We start from the raw sequence: 19,633 nt of genomic DNA, 5'->3' as shown, positions 1-19,633 counted from the left end.
ACTTTTAACTGTTTCTCTAATACCTTTTGCCAAAGACTACATCTATTTACAGTTTTTTCGTCGTTTTGTTCTTTTCTGGCAATTTGGTCGCTGTTTGAAACATTTCTGGCGTCTTTTAACCCTATTTTTGTCGTCTTTCAACTTTTCGCTTTCACTTTTGTCTTCACTTCTTCGTCATAACTTTTCGCAGGCATTTCACTGCCTGTTCGTCGATTATTTGTTGTCGTTTTATGGCTCTTTTATCGTCTTTTCGCTACCTTGCATTGTCTGTTCGTCATATTATCGTTGCTTTTTCGGAACTATTTATCCGTCTTTTTGTAATCTCCTTATTGCGTTTTCTCCGTATTCGTCATCTCATTGTCATTTCTCTGTTATATTTTTACCGTCTTTTTATGATTTTTTTTGCCATCTTTCCATCGTATTTTCGTTTTATGACATTTTATCGTCTTTTCTTCGTTTTCATTGTCATCTTTTTATCATCTCTCGTCCTGCTTGTTGCCAAGACAACAACATTGTTGTATTTCTTTTCTTGTCTTTTCGTTGTTCTGTCGGCGTCTTTTTGATGACGCATATTCACCATTTTTTTGTAGTCTTTTTTGTATGTTTCATTGACTGTTTGACAGTTTTTAAATATCTCTTTCCCATTTTTTGTCGAGTCGAGTCCAGTTTTGTCGATTTTAGTCATCTCTTCAACGCTTTTTGAAGGTCCAAGAGTTTTTATTTGTCGCGTAAAAAGAGTATTTTGAACATTAATGTATATTAACCAAGGTTTCCATCTACTTGATTAAAAAGAACAATCTTATTCGCTTGATTTTGAAGTTCTATCGCACTGCAGAAATCAAAGTACGGAACTACCAAAATGCGGGAAAAAATAAAAATGAAAATATTTAGCCATTTTGCCGCACTTCAACCAGGATAAGATTAGTATTATTATAAATATCTGCCGTCAAAGCGAAAAATGCTAGTTTTTATTAACAGCAATAAAGCAAATCTTCAATTTTTAATACACTTCTCATCAAAAAAAGTATTCTATTCGCTTCTTTCTCTCAGAAAGAATAAAGTTATGCTTTTCGGGGTATTATTCATTGCGTGAGTGTACACGTACTTTTTGTCACTAAATGATACTTTAAATCTTTTCCGCAAAGTTTATGAAAATCCATAGATTTAAGCACTTGATCCGTAGGTCCGTAGAAAATTCCTTAATCCGTAGAATTACGGATAAATCCGTAGATCTGGCATCACTGGCAAGGAACCAGTTCTACGAGAAGGTGAACCAAACTCATAGGGGCTATCTGCCGAAACCTGACGGAAGATAACTTCCATAGGCACTCCTATTATCACAGCACCTGACCTCCAAGAAATCAGACGAGAAATCGGGTTGTTGAAGACCAACAAAGTTGACCGTTTACCGGCTAAGCTTTATAAACATGACTGAGAAACACTGGCTCTACACTGGATTATTTCCAAGATTTGTGAGGAGTAGAAGCTACCGGAGGAATGGATAGAAGAAGTGGTTTTTCCCATCCTGGGTGGGTGGTAATCGGATCGCCTACAAGGTACTCTCCCAGATCCTGTTACGCCGGCTATCACCAATAGCACATGGTTTCTTAGGGAATTAAAAGGTAGGCTTCATGGGGCCAGGTAGGCTTCATGGGGGCTCGCACAACTACGGTTCACATTTTTACCATCCGATATATCTTTCAGGAATGTCGGGAGTACAAAGTACCCACGCGGCACATATTTATCGATTTCAAAGCAGTATACGATACAGTCGCTTGAAGCCAGCTATGGTAGTTAATGCACGAACACGGTTTTCCGGATAAACTTACGCTACTGATTACCTAGAACAGTGATGGCCAAACAGCGGCCCGCGGGCCGCATGTGGCCCTTTGAGATAATTCGTGCGGCCCGCGGACTGATTTGAAAGATGGTGGACTTAGGAGAAACTTTTTTGATGACATAGGAGTCCCTCAATTTAATCGTTATGCCTCGTGCATGTTGTGAATCTGAATGCTTTCCGATTTAAATCTTATGGTGATTCCTAGAAAATGGTTTTTCTTATCACCTATTTTACATTTAGTTATGCACAGGAATGGCCAGACATAATTGCGGCCCGCGGCATTCATGGGCGATCTGATTTGGCCCGCACCATGTCTATGCCTGGGCACCACTGACCTAGAAAGTAGCGGTCTTCGTGAAGTTTATACAAGTGACTGTTATCTTCAAGATAGTATGGAAAATAGTTCAGAATTTAGGGCAAGCGTATATGCGTATATGTTATATATCATGATTTGAGTAACTAAAAATATTACATTCTTCGGGAATTAGAAATACCAACCTTGCTGATAGTATGGAAAATTGTATAGAATTGTCTCTCTGCGTGGCGGCAGTGTTCATGTAATGTAGGGTAATGTCGTTAGCAAGCTATACCTAAGATGGCAGACACATCAGCGGGATGTAGGTATTGCGACTCCGGTGAGGTAGTATACCGAAAACTCAATTACCACGAACAACGAAGAAAAAAATTCAGCTCGGAACAATCGGTATAGGACACGGCAAGGGACAAGGAAACGATTAAGGAATAACGTTTGGAAACTTGGTACCTGGAATGTCCGAACTCTCCATGAACCGGCACAGGCTGGCTTGCTTGCTCGAGAGCTGCATCAACTCGGAGTGGAGATCGCTGCTATTCAGGAAGCTCGGTGACCAAATTCCGGAGAAAGGAAGTTCCGTGCAGTAGACCCTATTGCAGGCACTTCTTTCAAGTGCCACATCTACTACAGTGGCGGTTAAAAGCAGAACATGGAGTCGGTTTCGTAGTGTTGGGAAAACAAAAGGAACGAGTTATCCGGTGGAGGCCCGTAGATGACCGTCGTATATGCGCGTTGAGGATTGAGGGCAAATTCTTCAACTAAAGTCTAATCAACTTATACGCACCGACAAATGATAAATCCGATGATGTTAAGGACGAGTTTTACGACAGGCTTGAGAGAACCTATGGAGAGTGCCCAAAACACGACGTGAAAATCATCATCGGAGATGCAAACGCGCAGATCGGGAGGGACGAATTCTTCCGTCCAGTTATTGGAAGACATAGCCTTCATCTGTCGACCAATGATAACGGTCTGAGGCTCATAAATTTTGCCACGGTCAGAGGAATGGCCATCTGTAGCACCTACTTTCCACGTTTTAATATTCGGAAACACACCCGGAGGCATCCAAATAGAGAATCTGGCTCTCAGATCGATCATGTCTTGATTGACGGTCGACACTTTTCGGATGTTATCGATGTACGGTCTTTTCGGGGACCAAATATCGACTCTGACCACTATCTCGTAGTGAGTAAGATTCGCGCAAGGCTGTCGAATACGGCGAAAGCTCGCACTAAGAGGACGCTACGTTTCAACATCCGGCGGTTATCGGCAGACGGCGTAGTAGTGGAATACGCCAGGAAGCTTGACCAACGAATCGCAGAACAACAGGTAGAAGGAGAAGATATAAATGGGCTGTGGAGGAACATTCATGGTGCCATCGAAACAGTTGCGAGAGAGGTGACAGCGTAACAGCTGGTTTGATGCCGAATGCCAGAGAGTGACAGATGAAAAGAACCAGGCCAGGAGTCGCATGCTCACTGCGGCAACGCGTCAAAACAGAGAGAGGTACAGAGAGACTAGAACTGCGGAAAAAAGAATCCATCGTCTAAAGAAACGCGAGTACGAGGAGCACGTGCTCGCCGGCGCAGAGGAGCGATACGCCAGCAACGACACACGGAGTTTCTATAAAACGGTGAGATGCAGAAATTTTGCCATGCCTGTGATGTGCAATGATAGTGCTGGCAACCTGCTTGGTGGAAGGAGCACTTTCAGACACTGTTGAATGGGGAGGTAAATGTGGAGATCAGCAGGGACAGGATAGAAATTGTGATCGATGGCCAAGCTGTGGAGTCACCAACAGATGAGATTAAAAAGACAATCAGTGGGATGAAAAACGGAAAGGCTGCTGGGAAGGACGGTATTCCGGCTGAACTTCTACAAGCGGGGAGCGAGCGGCTATACGAAGCAATCCACCGGATCATTGTCAGGATCTGGGAGGAAGAACAAATGCCGGAGGAGTGGTTGGATGGCCTCATTTGCCTAATTTTCAAAAAGGGACGTCGACTGTAGTGTAAGAACTATCGAGGAATTACATTGCTCAATTCTGCCTACAAGGTGCTTTCCCGTATCCTGTTCTGCAGACTAAGACCGTTAGCGGAGTCCTTCGTCGGCGAGTACCAAGCTAGTTTTTGTGAGGGTCGCTCCACAACGGATCAGATGTTTACCCTGCGTCAGTTGCTAGACAAGTTCCGGGAGTACAACTTGCAGACACACCATCTGTTTGTGGACTTTAAAGCGGCGTACGATTCAGTCAAACGAAATGAGCTGTGGCAGATAATGCTAGAACATGGTTTTCCGACGAAACTAGTTGCGCTGATTCGTGCGACGCTGGACAGATCCAAATAGCGTTTGAATAGCGTGTGAGACCTCAGCTGCTTTCGTGACGTTGGATGGACTCTCTAACCTGCTATTCAACATTGCCTTGGAAGGTGCATTACGAAGGGCAAACGTGGAAAGGAATGGAACTATCATCACGAAATCTCACATGCTTCTTGGTTTTGCGGATATCATCGGAATCAACCGTAGAGCAGTGGAAGAGGCTTTCAGGCCCTTTAAAAGGGAAGGGGCGAGATTGGGACTTATCATTAACACCGCCAAAACGAAGTACATGGTTGTTGGTATGGAACGTGGGAGCCCAAGTGGTGTTGGTGCCGAGGTGGAGTTAGATGGGGAACGATATGAAGTAGTGGAGGAATTTATATACCTGCGTACACTCGTGACATGCGACAACGATGTAAGCAGCGAAGTGAAACGACGAGTTGCAGCCGCGAATCGGGCTTTCTATGGATTACGTAGCCAGCTGAAGTCCCGTAGTTTGCAAATTCGCACAAAACTGGCACTCTACAGAACACTAATCCACCCTGTGGCCCTTTACGGGCACGAATCAGGAACACTAAAGGAAGCTGATCGGCGAGTGCTTGGGGTTTTTGAGCGTAAAATTCTGCGATCTATACTTGGTGGCAAACTGAAAAATGGAGTGTAGCGTAGACGCATGAATCACGAGCTGTACAAAGTATACAAATAAACTGATATAGTGAAGGTGGCAGGCTGCGGTGGGCTGGACACGTGGCCAGAATGACCGATGAAAGAGTAGTCAAAACTATTTTCAGCAGACAACAAGGAAGAGGCCGTAGACTCGGAGGCAGACCCCGCACCCGGAGGGTGTGTGCTGTCGAAGACGATGCACGTTTAGCTGGTGTTCGTGGGGATTGGAGAACGGCAGCCCAGGAACGATTGCCAATGCCCAGGGGCGAATGCCAGAAGGTGGCCCAACCACGACGACATTCCCCTACTTGTGGGGGCTGTATCTTGCGCTACTCATAGCTCATGATTTAGTAATCTAAGAGATTACTTTTTTCGGAAGTGGAAACATTGCTAGACATCGAGGATGAACCATGAACTCGCACAGCTCTATGGCGAACCCAGTATCCAGAAGGTAGCTAAAGTTGGACGAATACGATGGGCAGGGAATGTTGCAAGAATGCCGGACAACTACCCTGCAAAGATGGTGTTCGCCTCGATTCCGGTAGGAACAACACGGCCAGGAGCGCAACCAGTAAGATGGTTAGACCAGGTGGAGCGAGATTTGGCGGAGAGTACTCGGTGTCTGAGGAACTGGAAAGCGATAACCCTCAACCGAGTTACATGGAGAAACTTTGTTCAATAGGCTTTGTCGTAGGACGGCAAGCCACCTAAGTAAGTAAGTAAGTAAGTAATTTCAAGTAATACTTCGTGTCTAATTTCGTGTAGTGTCTGGTTTGAAGTAAAACAGGTTTCAATTAGTCCACATTCAACTTAAATTTAATGTCCAATTCAAAGTTAAAACTTAAAACTGTCAAACTGATTTCAAGTTCAACTTCAATTCTAATTTCATGTACAACATCATGTCCAATTTCTACTTTAGTTTTATATTCAATTTTAAGTCAAGTCAACTCCAATGTCAATGAAAATTTTCAGTCCAATGTCAAATAAAAACTTCTATCTCTGTTTTCAGTCCGATTTAATTCCAAGTAAAACTTCCCGCAAAAAATGCTCCAAATTTCCGTTAAATTTCAAATTCAAATTCCAGTTCATTTTGAATTCAAATTTCAAGCCCAAATTAGTACAAAACTTTAGGGTGCCCAAACATAAACAAAAGGGAGTGGGGGCAGACTACACTAGAAATTGGACCTGCAACTGGACTCAAAATTAGAGCTGAAATTGAATTTCAAATCGGAGTTGTCATAGGACTTTAAATAAGACTACAATCTGGACCACAGGCTTGCCCTGGTTGAGGCACAGTGGGGCATCTGTCGCGCCTTCTCTGAAAAAAATCAGTATAAAACAAAATAATTTCTCAAGGTGTAAGCCGGAAGTCAAAAGCTGTCATTTCAATAGCGGGTATTTTTGCGATAAGCAAATTATTTACGTAAAAACAAATTTTAGGTTCAATTAAAGCGCATTTTTCAAATTTAAATCCAGTCTCAAGTCCAAATTCATCTACAACCACAATTGCGGTTTTATATACAATTTTAAATCCAATTTTCAATTCGGTTTGAAGTTAAAGCAAGCAGAGTAAGTTGATACACATTCGAGTCCAATTTTGCGTCCATTTTAAAGTCCATTTTCAACTCCAATTTCAAGTCCTGTTTCAAGTTGATTTAAGGTACGATCAGGTCCAATTTTAAATCTAATTTAATTGCAAAAGAAGTTCAAGACTAAAGTTGTAAAGAAATTCACAACACCGAAGGTTATTTTTGGAATGGATGGATCGATAAATCATGCATACAAAGAACCAGCTTGGTAAATTTTTATTCAAAATTTTCGAGATGCTTAATTATCACATAGGGTTTATTTCTAATTCCCGTCGTAGTAAGCAAAGCCACTCCAATTTTCATCATTTCTTAGGCGGATTTAATGAATACTCCAAAAGTTCTGCTGCTGATTTGACTCAAGCACACTTATCTTCCGATCCGTGCCCTTTGAATTCACTAAAAAGCGATTATTAAAGCATTTTATTCAAATTAAGCAACTGGCCTTATATCTTAAATTCGTCGTACCGTTTTAAAATCCGTCCATCAATATTTTTCATCGTCCGAACTAAAAATCACAATAATGTTTACGAAGCTAGCGCGCATGTATTTGTGTAGAACGACATGACTAATGTTATTCTGCAAAATTTCTGCAGGCCATGCAAGTTTTCCCGGTTGCAGAATAAGGACAATGCGTTGCGTGAGTTATTTTCATTTTATGAATGTCGGAAATTGAAATGATTAGCCGACATTTTCTTCTTCGTCGCACGAAAAAACGTAGGAAATTTGGCTGCTAGGAATTCTTTAATGATAAATGGCATTTAAATAAATCTCAGCTCACACAGAATAACTAATTTTGCATTGTGTGTCATAAAAATCGCTGATATTTAAAACAATATGTGTTGGATAGGACGGGAATAGGCAATTACGACGAAGCAGCGACATATCCTACCATGCAATTGCTAGTCAATTTGTAATAAAGAGCAGGATTGCTACATTCCACCGCTGGAATTAACAGTTGGTTTTCTATTTTTTTCATGACACAGTATTGTAACATTATGTTACTACTAGATAAAGAATATTTTGCTAATGATTTTTTTTACTTGAAATTCTAAACCTTTATGTCCCTTAGAAATATGTCTACACTGTAAAAAATCAACACGTTCTCATGAAGTGGATTCCACTTAGATCTGTGCTATAGGATGAACCACATCGTATTAAAGTGGAATACACTTGAGATTCAATCAATATGCCACACCAGCATTTCAAAAGAAAAACGCTAAGATTTCACATGTCGTCCATTTGATTATCAAAAAGCAAAACATTAAGATTTCACGTGTCATGCTTATGAATATTAAAGGTTCTATTATTAGATCTTAAATGCATTTTGTTGAATACGCAATGCATTGTTTATGAAAATTAAATGGTTTTCACTTTGGATTTCGTATGATATTTTATATGACAGCCAAATACGACAATTTGCTTTTTGTGGTGTTGCATATGATTAGGCAATGTGGTATAATTAATAAAATAGTATAGTTTTTACTTCTAACAATGCAATTTTTATTGAAACCAATTAATGGATATACCGTGCAGGCACCATATTCAAAACAGTGCCTAATTCTGAACAGCTGCAAATTTATCTTAAATATTGACAAAACTCTAGCTATTTAAACCATTTTAGTAATATGAAATCATCAGATGTAGTGATTAATTTGTTTAAATAACTAGAATTTTGTTAATATTTATGAATAATGAAACTGTTCAGAATTAGGCACTGTTTTGAATATGGTGCTTGCACGGTACATAATATTAAAATGTAATAAGAACCTTCCCAATGTTGTCGATGCTAAGTAAATATGCTCAATCATTTTATCCAGAGGCAATGGCCAAGCGAAACGGCATCCTTGATCAGATCACTGAAAATGTGAAAAAGGAAATAATAGTAATTGATTTTGGTACCATAAACTATTGTTCTTACCGATTGCTACTTAATAACGAGTAGCAGTCGTCGTTGGCGTAAATTTGGCAGCAGTCTTTCGTTTCTTTGTAGCTTAGTAGCGTTCGTTGAAGAGAATGTACTTCGACTGAAAATGTTCGCTTTCTAAGCACATCCAGCAGTATCGGCTGAAATCAAAATAAAAGTTAATTAGACTTGTTAGGAGACACACACAATTGGCTACTAACCCTGTCGTTCGGTTCCAGTTCCACACCACCGTCGACAATTGAAGATGCAGCGTGTTTGATATCATCGAAGTCGTCACTGTCGTGGTCATCTTTCACTTTCACGAGGCCAGGATGCGGCTTGGACAGGACGCTAAATTGATTTTGGACAGAGTGGATGCACCTCCGCCGGATTCTTGTAAGCTGTTCGATGAAAACAAATTTAATTTGCTCACTGATTTCGGTGATAATTGGCAAGCGTGCGCTATTCCTTGTCCTAGATGTGTACAGAGAAAGTTTATGAAAACTGTAAATAGAATACTATATAGTTAATTACACAAAGGTACACTCAATTTATGACATTACTTGTTTGTTCAGCATTAGGCTTTATGGTATACTCTTCTTGTGGTTGATTAATATTTTTGTCGTGAGTTTTCTCTTGGTTACTTGGTAACGCTTATAGGTACTTATAAATGTTGTAATAGACTTAATAACCATCGCTATAATTTTTCTTCTTGGGCTCGTTGGGCGATCTTTAAGCAGTTTTGTGATTTGCATCGTGTATTTCTGTCGTGAATAAAATTAATAGTGGAATTTTGACGTAGGACTACGTCTTTGTTTACTATACTGGGACTGGGTAGCACTTTGTGAAAACGAAAATAGAAGTGTAACGTTTGAATGAAAGATTTCAAATGCTAATAACTACTTAACTACTAAACGCAACTGAACAATTTATATGCCGTTGGATAGATAAAATGACCAGCAATTTTATGGAGGGGATAAGAGACCAATATTAAGGAGGGCGAAAAAGGGGGCGCTCCTATACAAATTAAACACAAATTTCCTCAAAATTCGAGAACTAATCAAGCAAATTGAACTAAATTTGGCATATAGGGGTTTTAGAAGGCTGGTAAATGGTTGGATAACGCGTAAAACAGACCCCATTGTGGTCCCTAGCCTCTTATCTAGCAACTCCTACCCCTACCTCCACGTGGTACCAGCTGGAATACGAGCAACCTTAGCGGAGATCGGGTAACCAACCCCGGTGGAAACTAAGGTCGTATACCAACAGGGGAGGAGGCACAGTGTGTCTCGACACTGCAAGATGGCAACCCCATCACGAGACTCGATAGCGTAAGCCCTAGTACGGCTACCTATAAAAAAAAAACACTAACAAGAGTCAAGAAATATCTTTTCGGAATATTCGGCATGGACCAAGGCGACGAAATAAGGACATGGAATGGAGACTTGGTACCTGGAACTGCAGATCGCTAAATTTCGTTGATGGCGACAGGGTGCTGCTCGATCAGCTAGAACCCCGAAAGTTTGGCACTGCAGGAGATCTGTCGCAAAGGCGAGAAGGTGTGGAGGATCCGTGGCGGCAGAGCCCGATTTTTGCGATTGTTGGAGCTACCAACGAGCTGGGAACGGACTTCGTAGTGTTGGGCAAAATGCAGGATCGCGTAATGAACTGGAAAGTGATCAACGAGAGGATGTGCGTGTTGAGGATAGAAGGCCGTTGCTTCAACTACACCATCATAAACGTGCATTGCCCACACGAAGGTAGACCCGACGACGAGAAGGAAGGGTTCTATGTGCAGCTGGAGGCAACGTACGACAGCTGCTCACCACGGGACATCAAGATCGTCATCGGGGATATGAACGCCCAAATCGGCAGGGAAGCAATGTATAGACCGGTGATCGGACCCCATAGCCTGCACACCGACACGAACGATAACAGCCAGCGATGCATCAATTTTGCGGCTTCCCGAGGCTTGGTGATCAAAAGCACCTTCTTTCCTCACAAAGATATCCACAAAGCCACCTGGAGATCACCTGACTAACGAACCTCGAGCCAAATCGACCATATTCTCATCGAGGGCCGGTATTTCTCGAACATCACTAACGTATGCTCCCTACGGAGTGCGGATATTGACTCGGACCACTACCTAGTAGCAGTACATGTGCGCTCAAAACTATCGACGGTTTACACCTCGCGACAAACCCGCCCTCCTCGGCTAAACATTCGGCAACTAGATAACCCGCGAACTGCCGAAAACTACGCGCGTACTGGATGAAGCTCTGCCTTCCTCTGTGGGGCTAGATGCTTCGACCCTCGAAAACGGATGGAGTAGGATGCGCTCGGCCGTCAACGAGGCCGCAACCGCGGTGCTAGGTGTGGAAATCTCGAGTGCACGAAATGGTTGGTTTGACGGGGAATGCCAAGAAGCGATAGAGAGGAAAACTATCTGAGCATATCCACGAGAGAGAATTTGGCCAAGTACCGACGAGCGAGGAATGACTTGACCACGATCCTGAGAAGGAAAAAGCGCCAGAAGGAGGACAGAGATCGTGAGGAGCTTGAACAATTATTCCGGGCTAATGATACCCGCAAGTTTTACGAGAAGGTGCACCAAACTCGCAAGGCCCACACACTAAATCCTGACATGTGCAGGGACGAGGGAGGGGATCTAATCACAAACGAGCGCGAGGTGGTTGATAGGTGGAAGCAGTTCTTCGATGAACACTTCAACGGCGATATAGCAGCAGGAGACGCAATGGAAGTTAACCTCGGAGTACCTACAAATGACAACAGCGTACCGGCTCCCGATCTCGAAGAGATCCGACGAGAAATCGGTCTGCTGAAGAATAGTGGAGCCGCCGGAAAGGACCGACTCCCAGCAGAACTTTTCAAAAATGGCCGAGAACCGCTAGTAACGGCACTTCACCGGCTGATTTCAAGAATTTGGGAAGAAGAGAAACTACCGGAGGAGTAGATGGAAGGCGTAGTCTGTCCCATCTACAAAAAGGGCGACCGGCTAGACTGCTGTAAAGCCCGTGGCATTACGCTGGTTAACGCCGCCTACAAGGTGCTCTCCCAGATTTTGTTGCGTCGTCTATCCCGAATAGCAAGAGAATTCGTAAGGCAATATCAGGCGGGCTTTATGGGGGCCCGTGCTACTACGGATCAAATTTTTATTCTCCGACAAATCCTTCAGAAATGTCGAGAGTACAACGTGCCCACGCATCATATTTTCGTGGGTTTCAGAGCAGCATACGATACCGTTGAACGCGAACAGCTATGGCAGATAATGCACGAGTACGGTTTTCCGGACAAACTGACGCGGGTGGTCAAAGCTACTTTGGAACGAGTGAAGTGTTACGTGTGCGTTTCGGGGACACTCTCAAGTCCTTTCGAATCGCGCAGAGGGTTACGGCAAGGGGATGGACTGTCCTGTATGTTATTCAATATCGCTATTGAAGGTGTGATTCGGCGAGCGGGCATCGAAACGAGGGGAACGATCTTCAGTAAGAGTAGCCAACTCATAGCCTTTGCAGACGACCTCGACATTATTACTAGAAACCGTGGGACGGCGGAGGTAATCTACGCCAGATTAAAAACGGAGGCTAGGAGGATAGGATTACAAATTAATGTGTTGAAAACCAACTATATGGTAGGAAGAGGCTCCCGAGAAAGTAACGGCTATTGACGGCGATGAACTGGAAGTGGTTGATGAGTTCGTATATTTGGGATCTCTGGTCACCGCCGACAATAGTACGAGTAAGGAGATCCAACGACGCATTCAAGCTGGAAATCGAGCCTACTTTTCCCTTCGCGAGACGTTTCGATCAAGGAGCATATGCCGCTGCACAAAGCTGATGATGTACAAAACGCAAATCAAACCGGTAATCCTCTACGGACTTGAGACAGTAACTTTACTTACGGAAGACTTACGTGCACTTGCCGTTTTTTAACGAAAGGTGTTGCGGACTATTTTTGGCGGAGTACAGACGGAAAGCGGAGAGTGGCGGAGGCGTATGAATCACGAGCTACAGGCACTGCTTGGAGAGATTCCCATCGTACACCTGGCGAAAGTTGGGAGACTACGGTGGGCCGGCCACGTCGCAAGGATGCCGGACGACTGTGTAATGAAATCCGTTCTCTTCAAGAACCCCACCGGCACCAGGAATAGAGGGGCTAAACGTGCTAGATGGCTCGACTAGGTTGAAACCGACTTGCGTGTGTCGAGACGCGCAACGAATTGGCGACGAGTAGCCCAGGACCGAGTACAATGGAGAGGAATTCTTGATACGGCAAGAGGCACCCCGGCTCTCGGCTGAATAGGCAAAAGTAAAGGGTTTTAGAAGGCAGGATTTTTTTGTATGGTGCAATGAGACCCCTTCTCCTTTTAAGAAGGGGCGGTTTCCCATGCAAATGATATACAAATTTCCTTATAACTCTATAGAACAAATCAAGCAAATGGAACCAAATTTGGCATTTGGGGGTTTCAGAAGGCAAAAATCTGTTGTATGTTGAATTGAGACCCCTCCCCTCTTTAGGAGGGGCGGGGGGCTCCAATACAAATAATATACAAATTTCCTTATAACTCGATAACTAATCAAGCAAACGGAACCAAATTTGGCATGTGGGGGTTTTTGGATTTTTTTCTATAGTGAATTGAGACCCCTCCTCTCTTTAGAAAGGGGGCTCCCATTTGTAGATTATTACAAATTTCCTCATAACTCTAGAACTAATCAAGCAAAAAGTACCAAATTTGGCATGTGGGGGGTTTTGGAGGCATGAATTTATTTTATGATGATTTGAGACCCCTCACCCCTGTGGTAGAAGGATAAGGATTCTCATACAAATAAAACAGAAATTTTTGCGTATGTGACATATTTTGTGCTATGTAACAAGCGGTAAGCTGTGAAAGTAATCTAGTAGAACCTTTTCGGAGCAAGAGACAGTGAATCGATGCCGCTAAGTAACGTGCCTGTTGCCATTCATGTCGAAAGACAAGGACATTCGAATGGCACGTCATATTTGCGATGAACGTGCTTTGGCTTTAATGTTATTTGTAACCAATGGCCCTTTTAAAGGCCTCAAGCGATTTAAAGTAAGATTATTGAAACATGTCAAGCTACGCATAATCATTTAATATAATAATCTGTGGGCTGGTCATTCATTACTATTTCAACCTTTATAATGCACACAAGTGATTTTTAAAAGAAATCTGTCTCAATGGTTGCAGGCGTTGTACTTATGAACCCCCGTCTACGTATTTTCAAAGCCACCAATGCATTCAATAAAGAATTGAATCTGAATATTTCGCTCTTCTCTTTTAAACATTCACTTAAACAATGATTCTTATAAATATGCATATGCCAGAAATGAAGTTTACATTAGTCTTTGATCTAATGATCTGATATAGTCCTACGCCACCCTTTCGTACAACCCTTAAGGTTGTATACCTTGTAGTTTTATCGTGAAAGTTTTTTCTGCCTCATAAAACCCTCACATGCCAAATTTGGTTCCATTTGCTTGATTAGTTCTCGAGATAAGAGGAAATTTGCATTTCATTTGTATGGAAGCCCACCCTCTTAAAGAGGAGATGGGCCATAACTCGCTTTCTAAAGAAGAGAGGGGTCTCAATTCACCATAGAAAAAAATCTTGCGTCCAAAACCACTTACATGTCAAATTTGGTTCCATTTGCTTGATTAGTTCTCGAGTTATGAGGAAATTTTTTTTTCATTTGTATAGGAGCCCCCCCCTCTTAAAGTGGGGAGGGATTCTAATTCATCATAGAAAATATTCATGCCCTAGAAAACTTTCACATGCCAAATTTGGTTCAATTTGCTTAATTACTTCTCGAGTTATGAGGAAAATTGTGTTTCTTTGGTACAGGAGCCCCTCCTCTTAAAGTGGGGAGGGGTCCTAATTTACTATAGAAAATATTCTTGCCCTCGAAAACCTTCACATGCCAAATTTGGTTCCATTTGCCTGATTAGTTCTCGAGTTATGAGGAAATTTGTATGGAAGCCCCCCCCTTTTAAAGAGGAGAGGAGTTATAATTCCCCTTATAAAGAGGGGAGGGGTCTCAATTTACCATAGAATAAATTCTTGTCACCGAAAACACCCACATGCCAAATTTTGTTCTATTTGCTTGATTAGTTGTCGAGTTATGCAGAAATTTGTGTTTCATTTGTATGGGAGCCCCCCCTCTTAGTGGGGGGAGGGGTTTCTAACCATCACTAAAACCTTTCCTGGCCCCAAAAAACCTCTACATGCATATTTTCATGCCAATTGGTTCAGTAGTTTTCGATTCTATAAGGAACATACGGACAGACAGACAGGCAGACAGACAGACAGAAATCCTTCTTTATAGATATAGATTTCGCCGAATACCAGTTATTCAAAAAAGGGCTTTAATAAAAAGCAATATATTTATTATAAGTTTTATCATTTATGCTTGTTTAAGCACTAATGATGAAGCAAAATTTACGAAAAACAACATATTATTTTCTATTGATGAGTAAAACATGGAAGAATATGATTATGACCACTTTAAATTATTTACCTCATGTTTTTATAAACCGTATTGTACGAAAAATGCGAGCTTACTTGTCCAGACTTTCGATGTTTGTTCCACCAACTGTCCTCATTGCATTGAAACAATATTTCCTGTACGCTGAGCGAGAAAGTATTGGTCACGCCTTAAACGAACTGCATTTTCCAGTGACGTAGCCTAAAATAATAACAAAATATATCGACTGTTTTGGGTTTGTTTGTTTACACCACTTTCTTACCTTGCATAAAATAATATAATAGCTGGACATTTTAATCGGCCGCGTCTAATTTTCGTTCCGCGCACAACAAACTTACTTAATCACTTTTCGCCATATTTGATAATGATGACAGTATGGCACTGTCATGAGCCATACACTTTCAATTGAAGTGGCTCACACTTGAATGCCGTATGCACTCACATATAGCACAGATCCAAATGATGAAACACTTCAATATTCGATGTTGCACATACAGAAATCAAAATTTTGACATTTGGTTTGCATAGCATATATGCCACATAGAATGTTAATGGCAAATTTCTTGAAAATTACGTGGATTCCATTTGAAATGTGTATGGAAGGATGAGTGAAAATGAAATGGATATAGCTATTGATTTTCAAGTGTGAACAGCATTTGAATCGAGAGTAAAGATTATTTACAATGAAGTGTAAACACATTTGTTTGCTTAGTGTCTTGCACATCGAAATCATAAGCCAGTTACTTGAAATGTGCAAGTGCTATAAACATTCAAAAATGATGTGGATTCCATTTGGAATTTATAGGGATTTACAAGTGAAATTGAAATGTTTACCATTATTGACTTTCAAGTGTAAGTGGCATTTGGATCGACTGTGCTGTTTTTTTACAGTGTAATTCTGCCGCAAGCATTGCTCACAATACTTAACCGAAACACACTGTCAAGTGCTGCACCGTGCATTCGGTTGCTGTCACGCGTGGCGTGTGGAGTGGAAGCAAACGCTTACGTGCATAACATGGTGACTTTTTCCGCTGAACTGAACTCTTCGTGGCCAAACAGCACACCAGCAACCAGCAACCCGCTGCTGCGCTGAGGCAGCAAAGCTTTGCACATGACGTTGTCGCGATTCAGCGTGTGATTCAATCGCAAACGGACGCATGTAGTTGTGCGCCTCATCAGGCCGCGTTTTCAACTACGCTCATTTTGTTTTTCATTTTCAAAAATTCATTGGAGGATCTAATCGTAGAATAATATTCGTTACTAAGGGGCTCTCTGAAAAAGTAAACAAGTGATTATGAAGCTGGTGGGCAATGCGTACTAGTTTCTAAGCTTCTGCTTGTCAAGCAAATTTTTCATTGGTTATTTACTCTTATCGAGCAGCTCTTGCTTCTGTTTATGATAGCACGTTCCAAACACAGTGAATTTAAAATGGTCAAATTGCTTTTTTGAGAACATTTTTTGCCCCCATGGTGGTTCTACCTCCATAAAGTCTACTTACCAATTTTCATTACCCGAAGCTCCACTGTGCGTTATTATAGCCAACCGGTCGCAGTTTGCACTCGCGGCTCCTTTCCCAAACCGAACGAGCGACATTCGCTCACCGACTGGTTGTTGGATATCTCTCGCTCGACGGTGTTGCATGTGGAGTTGGGGCTTTGCTTGCTGTCTTCGCTGTGGGCCGCGTTTAGCCCCAACCGAGCGGCTAGTGTACGTTACACTCTCCGTGCGCGAAGGTTCGTCGTCTGTTCACGCGGCTTTGCAGCCAAGTCGTTCGTGTTAAGTTTTCTGTTAGCAGCAATTTATGTGTATTTCTTTTTTTTTTGTTTTTATTGTTGGAGTAAGGGAAAACCGTCCGCAGCGTTGTAGGGTTTACTCGTGCAATGGTACCAAGTGTGCCCAGTGTTTTTGCTTGGCTCCGTTCATTGGCAGCTCCCATCGAGATTCAATTAAACAGTGCAATTTTCTTTCGCTGGTTTCACGAAAGTTGCATTTATCCTCCTTCGGTCGATGCGTTTGTTTTGACGGGCTGCTACTTTTTTCCCGTAGTGTTATTGTGTGGTAGTGCAGTGACTCTTTTACCTGGCTCTTATCGGGACTTGGAGTTCAACTGGTTTCCCAATCAGCAATAAACTCAAACCAAACAAAAAATCATCCATTATCCAGATATTAATAACACGAAACATTAAAAAAATGTGATAATTGGCAAATTGATAATGGTTTTGCGCAATCTATGCTATGTCCGCCAATTTGAAAGTGTTTACTAGTGGTGTGAGTCAACTATTGATGTAGAGAAGAAAAAAAAAACGATTTTCAAGTTAAACTCGTGATTGCAAAAGTGTCAACCTGCTCTCCGAAAGCTCTCCCAGCAGATGTGTTGATGTGTGCGAAAAATGGAGAAAAAAAAACAGAAAAACATGATGACTGAAGAAAGAAAGCCAAAATTACGGGCATACAATTGAAAACTTGTTTTACATAATTTGCTTTCATTCGGATTGTTGTAATATTTTCCACCAATTCAAACTTGAACAAATAAAATTAATTGGACGTTTGTTTTCCTAACCAGTGTGTCTGGCAGCGGAATGCATGCACTGCAGCAGTACGCGTGCATCCTCTTCGCTAACTCTGTAGGATAAAAGCAGTAAAGTGCGTTGGTTTGGAGCGAGCGGGGTAAGCGAAGAAGTTACAACCACCCATATCGGTGGAAGGAAGAAAGAAATGTGATGCTTTTCACCGTAATTATCGCATTTTTCGAAGTGCAATGCATCGTATAGTAACATCCCGTCCTATTGTTGTTGATGTTGTTGTTGGTGTTCGATATTCCCCCGGTATGTGTGAGTGAGTTGAGCCGAGATGCAAAGTGCACCTCAGAGTAGATAGTGAGTGTGAAGTAGTGGATTTTTGTTTTGTGAATAAGGAACCAACAACCAGAGTGAGGCAAGCCTACTCGAGCTGCGGGACCAGATGTAGCCTAGGACATACATATGGTTGCGATGGCACGTGTGCGCAAGCTGGGCTGACTGGCTGGCACTGGCAGGTGGCACATTCAAGCGGAATAGCTGGCTCTCCGTAGTCGTTGGAGGTTAATTGATTCATGAATATTTTGGATTCCGAGAAGCGGATCTTGACAGCCAGAGGTGACGACTTGGTGGTGGACCTCCATAAAGGTTAGTAGCACTGCGTGCAGTCTTTTCTAGGCGTATAGTAACGTTGAATAGTCTAGCAGATGTCTGTTGGAAATATTTAGATCGATGATGGCGGAATAACGTAACCGAAAGATAGTGTATTAATTTCGACCTAGATTACTGATAGGCCTTTTTTGTCGATAGTTATGTAAAACTGTCGACACCTTTGCAAACCAAAAAAATTAGCTTGCCTAGTATTAATACAATATTAATACATCAACAGTACTTGTTCGTGTGATTCGATCATTAATTTTAAGGTTTTTACCTATTTCCCTATTTTATGTGCGTTAGTCTCCAATATAATTGACTGATGCCAATATTATGTTATCAGTAAAAAATCACTTTTTCACGGATGTTAGTCCAGTTGCTCGTGCCAATAGATTCATAAAATGAGGTTATCATTTTGGTTTAAAAATAAAAATAATATTTCTAGTACATTTTTGACAACATTTTTCATAAATTTGAATCAGACTATTTTTATAGAAAAGTTAAATAATTTTGAAAGATGCTACTTTCCTGATATTACGATCTAATTGGGGTTTTTAAAATGTATTCATCGCTCACTTACGGCAGCTCATCTAATGTTAAGAACTCTATACACTTTATCCTTCGTTTGCAACCTTAACTTAGAAAAGCATTTTAAATCCTGAGTCGTGAGCAATAGGAATTCATCTAGGTGTGAAAGCATTGAAACAATAGCGAAGAATTTTTGCAAATTTTCGAATTTTTATTTTCAACATTTGCATTTTCAATGGCAAACCGTGGAGAATAACTTTTGAGTTGAAAGTCTTTCGAAAGTCTTTTGCATCGTCCACAAATGTCACAGGAAGTAGTTGTTGTTAATAGAAAAGAATTGATCTGGATCTACCGAGGCAGGTGGTGCGATCACTGTCATAATAACTTAAATGGACAAGAACAATATCACAATAACTTAAAATGACCAAAAAAAACAGCAGTTTACAAACATTAAAAGTTAAAATTATTATCACTCTGATTATAAGCCAGTGCCAGACGACGGATGGATTCATGATGGCCGTAATTCGTTCGATAAGCGTTTAAGCGTATATAATGTTAATGACGATGCGGTCGCAAAGGACAATGCATTTGTAACATAGCGAAGATATTAGGACAGTCGTAGCCACCGGTTAGAATTTTGTCAGCCATTTGAGACATGTATGCTTTCGTCGCTGTTCGAGGGATTTGATTCCAATTAGCAACCAGAGGTCTTCATATGATGGCAAACTCTCAGGATTTCTCCATGGCAGTGTACGACAGATACATCGGATGAAATATTTTT

At 41.6% G+C, this 19,633-nt stretch overlaps 1 long non-coding RNA gene across 2 annotated transcripts; it reads right to left on the bottom strand.

The window, feature by feature from the left end:
- Positions 1–8,313: 8,313 nt before the first annotated feature.
- On the bottom strand, positions 8,314–15,358 carry LOC128737732 (uncharacterized). Of its 2 annotated transcripts, none has more exons than XR_008412048.1 (5): positions 15,188–15,358; positions 9,194–9,434; positions 8,852–9,134; positions 8,646–8,791; positions 8,314–8,583 (listed from the first exon to the last, which is right to left on the bottom strand). It is a non-coding gene; the product is annotated as an uncharacterized LOC128737732 (long non-coding RNA). The 2 variants fall into 2 exon arrangements; XR_008412047.1 differs by having other exon boundaries at positions 9,194–9,394.
- Positions 15,359–19,633: the final 4,275 nt, after the last annotated feature.

Source organism: Sabethes cyaneus, chromosome 2 (assembly GCF_943734655.1).
Source record: "Sabethes cyaneus chromosome 2, idSabCyanKW18_F2, whole genome shotgun sequence".
Taxonomy (NCBI): domain Eukaryota; kingdom Metazoa; phylum Arthropoda; class Insecta; order Diptera; family Culicidae; genus Sabethes; species Sabethes cyaneus.
The sequence above is the reverse complement of the archived record's forward strand: the minus strand, read 5'-3'. Positions and strand labels throughout refer to the sequence as shown.